The sequence below is a fragment of the Lichenostomus cassidix genome, chromosome 28 (genome assembly GCF_008360975.1).
Source record: "Lichenostomus cassidix isolate B80296 chromosome 28, HeHo_3.0, whole genome shotgun sequence".
NCBI classification, from domain to species: Eukaryota; Metazoa; Chordata; class Aves; order Passeriformes; family Meliphagidae; genus Lichenostomus; species Lichenostomus cassidix.
Window position 1 is genome coordinate 264579 of NC_139508.1, and position 4756 is coordinate 269334.

The following is a 4756-nucleotide window of genomic DNA, read 5'->3' on the forward strand; positions in this document are numbered from 1 at the left end:
AATGGAAATGTTGGTGATGGAAATCATCAAAGAGCCCCAGAGAATTTTTCTCCTGTGTTTCAATGTGCAGATCTGGCTCATCCCAAACTTGCATTAGTTGGTGGTGCCTGGGAGGAAGCCTCAGAACTTGACTGAGGGACTGAGGTGGTTTGGGATGCTCCTGTAGGGAGAAGCTCCTGCTGCCAACCTGAGATGCTCCAGGGGCATGACTGCAATAAGGGAATTACTCTCCCCTCTCCTCCCAATTATTTTGGCTTTCTCCTAGAGTTTACAGATATCCAAGGTGCTTTTATCATAAGAAATAATGGGTGAAGGAGAAAGGTTATGCCATCCTTGGGAATTCAGAATATTAGGGCCAAATACACTAAAAGGGAAGAGATAAAAGAGTTACCAGTAGCACACTGTCCTTGAAAACCTTGCTGGTTTTCTACTTTTTTTTTTTTCTCTTTTTCTTTAAGCTCTTGGCTACAGTTTACACAAAAAGAAGAAGGGAAAAAAAAGGTGGCAGTGCTGCCCTGCTGGGGCTGGCTGGCACAGCCAGGGTGAGGGGCTGAGGACGTCCCTGCACTCTCCAGATTAAGCACAAGTGCTTTGTGCAGATAAATTGAAAACCCTCAGCCCTGGAACAGCGACTCATGGAATGGTGCTGTCAGGTTCGAGAGGGAGAGAGGGAGCAGCTGCCTATGGAAAGAGAGATTAAAAGCTGAGAGAGAGACTGGTGTGCCTTTATGTCTTGAACTGTGAGCCAGAGACGGCTTTGAGATGGGAAAATGCAGAACTTTGAAACATATGTATTTATTTATATGTTATCCACCCCCACATGCAGCTCCACGTATCCCAAATACAATTATCTAGGCATGCACATAAATTCCCACAGACACATGTGCTAGGAGGATCCTACACCTCAGATGCTCCTGGCTGCCTATGGTGTGTGTGCAAGGAGCAGCCTGAGCTGGATCAGAGCAGGACACATCACCAGGATCAGAACACGTGGATTCAGCAGCCACAGCATGAACTTGGCCAAGGGCAAGCTGGGGGTGAGTTGGGGGGCAGCAAATAGGGGGGGTGAGCAACTCCAGTACCCCCAGCCAGCCCAGCTGCCTGCAGCAGGGACACCCTGCTCCTCCACTGGCAGCCATTTAATTAATTTTCCTTTCCAATTAACTCTTTTACTTCCATCCTTTCACATTTTGCAAGCAACTGTCCCCAAGGCCTCTTTAGCATTCCTCGGAGGGGAGGGTGGTGGGGATGGGGACAGCAGGAGCAGTTTCTGGGTCCAGTCAGCTCTGCTGGATTGGTTGGCAAGACAAGAAGGAGGATGACTTCTGGCTCTGTTTGTAGTTTCGGATTGAATCACGACAGGGAAAGGCTAACAACAGAAGTGAAATTATTCCCCATCTTCCCTGAGCCTGACTCGCTTGCTCACACCCACCCACAATCCAGCCCGTGATCTTGAAGTGAAACTGGCTTTTATCATTACTTGTTCGATCTAGTCAATCAAAATTTCAATTAATGGCAGGGAATTATCATTCCATTCAGCACAAAGAGGGTTTTGTTGTGGGATTTTTTATTACAAAGTGGCTGTCACATTGCTAATTCAAGCTCTGGGCAGCCTCCACCAGCACCTCGCTATCACCACACAGAGATGCTGGGGGTTCCCAGCCTCCCTGGCTCCACAGGTCAAACCCACTGCTGCTTTTTATAGGTAGAAAGCACTGACCCTGCTGATAATTTTTATTTTTCCTTCTTTCCTAGTTTCCCTGTGTGGGATTTCTCCATGCATAGCCCTGGACGAAGGGCAGCAGCTCACCCTGTGATGGTGAGGGAGAAGAGGGCAGGGGGGAAGGATGGAGGGAGAAGAAGAATCCATTTGTAATTACTGAAATAAACACAAGTTGGAGAGAAATGCAAATGCCTCATGTTGTGAATTGCTTGACAGAAGAAGTGACAGCTTTTTATTAGGGTGATAACAGCAAGGAGTTTTAAAATAGAATAATCGGTGCAACAAAAGCAATTTTCATTCTGAATTTTCATTTTAAATGGATGATCTTGTTTTAATCAAGCGAGTCATCACAAAATGCTTTTAATTGCCGAAAGTCAAGAGCTATATTGTAATTTTAATGTCTACTTTCAGGCTGATTATTAGATTTATCTAAAATGGGGGGGGGGGGAGGGTTGTTGCCCCATTCCTGTTTTCTGTCATCTCCCCCTCAAGTGAACACAAGATCTGAATTCACCATTCAAAAATCTAAAAGGCTTTTTGGAAAGTGCACTCACCTTGCCAACAAATCCAGAATGGGCTTGAAGCAGAAGATGTTTGTTAAAATCTGGGTTTGTTTATATTCTTCCCCTATCTCCTTCTGCGTTATTTGAAGCAGCTGAGCTGCTAATGCAAAGTTTGACTTTTTGTGCTTTTAAAGGCATTCTGGGATGGTGCTGTGAGCTGGGAGATTGGACCACTTCCCACAGACTCAGAGAAAGATCCGCATCGACCATCCACCACCATTCCAGTGAAAAGGCTAATTTCAGGCTTCCTTCCAAGCACAAATCCCACAGGTTTAGAAGAAAAGTGGCTGAAGCTTTGTGATTAAAGCCAAGACTACACAGCCAGGTCCTTGCTGGCTCAGTGAGGGACTTCTCAATATCTGCTCAGGTGAGAATTTAGAGAGTCATTTATACCATGCAAAATGGGCGGGAAGGGAAGGGAAGGGAAGGGAAGGGAAGGGAAGGGAAGGGAAGGGAAGGGAAGGGAAGGGAAGGGAAGGGAAGAAGCTGTGCCTTTTTATCCCCCTAGTGCACCCTGCTAAGGTAATTCTTCATGTAAATATGGAAGGTTTAAGATGGTTAATTTAAAGAAGCATGGTTCCAAAAAGTGTAAGTATTCCTGGCCAGCCCTGGTGGATGTCCCTGAGTTGGGAAGGACCTTCAAGGCCATCTAGTTCCAAGCCCCTGCCAAGCCCAGGAACAACTTCCACAAACAAGGCCCAAAGCCCTGGCCAACCTGGCCTTGCTGTTCTTGGGGAGCTCAGCTGAGGTCCCCAAGATATGATCTCCTCAGTTCAGGGAATGACTTGAATTTCATGAGCAGCCAAGGGTTGGGAGAACATGCCCGGTTTTGCCACCAGCTTCCCAAATCTCCCCTTCAAGTCATTCCAAATGCCAAATGCACTGCCCTGAAGTAATGAAAGCTACTCAGAACACTTTTTTTTTTTTTTTAGACAAGAAAAAATACCTGTAAGACTTGCAGGCTCTGGCTTTGGAAAGTGAGTGTAACAAGGCTGCCTCATCATTTGGCTTTGTGTGTCTTTCCCCCCTGTGCTGCACACGTTGCTCCTTTCATGCTGCTGTTCAGACCCAGCACAGCGACAGGGGACAAAAGCCATTTGCAAATATGTTCTCAGAAGAAAACCTGCTTTTCCCCCCACCCATGTAAAAAGTGATTCCTGTTGCTGCACATTGTGTGCGTCAGGGATTAAAAACGCTTGAAAGCCCAAAGCAGAAACGAGACGTCGCATTTTGAAATTCTCCATGAAGGCGTGAACGAAGACACAATACGGAGCCAGTGCTGACATGCACAAAACAGCTCATTATATGGGAGAAAAACCAGCACCTTTCACCTCCGACAAGCTGGAAAAGAGAAAATCCCTGCCAGATAACCTAAGCAAGAGCCTCGCGGGAGAGGTGTGAGCGTGCTGGAGAGCTGGGAGCTAATTGGGAGAGCCTCACCATCCCTGAGCAGCAGCAGCAAAGAAAACACATCTCTTGCAGCTGAACAAATAAAATATGCCAGCATTAGGCTCCTTCCCTGTGCTCCCTAATTCCTGTGTCTCAAACTGAGATGAAATGGTGGCCTCACTCAGCATCTTGCTGCATGGCAGAGCAGACCATACTTTTAGCAGAATTGTCAGGCTCAGACCCATCCCATCCCTTTGGAAATTTGGGTCAAGGGCTTTGTTTCGTTTCGTTTGAATTTGGTGATACTTGGAGGGGATGAACTTCAAAACTGTTTTACCCCATCCTGCTCAGCTGTGCAAGGTGGGGAAAACTTCCCAACCTGGGTGAAGTAGATAGACAGGAGAGATGTGAGTGAAAAGGATCTTTGCAAATCCTTTTGAGTAATTTCCACCATGAGAACCAGCTGTGCTCGTCCTGAGGATGAGAGCTGGGGAAGAGCAGGGTGGAGGTGGGTGCTGCACTCCTGCCTGTGCCTCTGCCTTGGTGTCTTTCTCACCTAGAGCTGTTCCAGCTCTTGACTCACCACATTCCCTGTTTCATGCCTGGAATTTAAAAGATCTGTGTATTTATCTGCTGCTCTGTTCAAATTACTGATTGGACTGTGCTAGCTGTGGTCTCTTGGGGAGGACACACGATGCTACACAGCTTTTTGATCGAACCAATTTCTCTGTTGAGGTGCTTTTTTCTTTGCACAGGAATAAAAATAAAAAATAAAAAAAAAGAGAGCACTATTTTTTTTCCTTTTTTCCATCTTTCCCCCCACTTCCTTATTTTTGCCAAAGAGCATCAACTTGAGGTGAAATATTTTCCAGTGCTGACAAAAGCTTTGATATTGTAATGCCAAACTCATCAACCCAAAGCTTTTAACTCTGGATTGTTCTTTTTTTAAAATATTGGATTTGTGACGTTTGTTCTCCTTCCTCTTGCCCACGATTGATCTGCCTGTCCTATTTATCTCCTCCATCTCACTGGGCCACAGCCTTGAGCCCACTGGAGACTTTGCATTGATTGCCTGGGATTT

General features: G+C 46.1%; 1 long non-coding RNA gene across 1 annotated transcript; it reads left to right on the top strand.

The window, feature by feature from the left end:
• The first annotated feature begins 932 nt into the window (after positions 1–932).
• Positions 933–4432, top strand: LOC146426022 (uncharacterized). Its single transcript, XR_014846280.1, has 3 exons — positions 933–1037; positions 2421–2653; positions 3353–4432. It is a non-coding gene; the product is annotated as an uncharacterized LOC146426022 (long non-coding RNA).
• Positions 4433–4756: the final 324 nt, after the last annotated feature.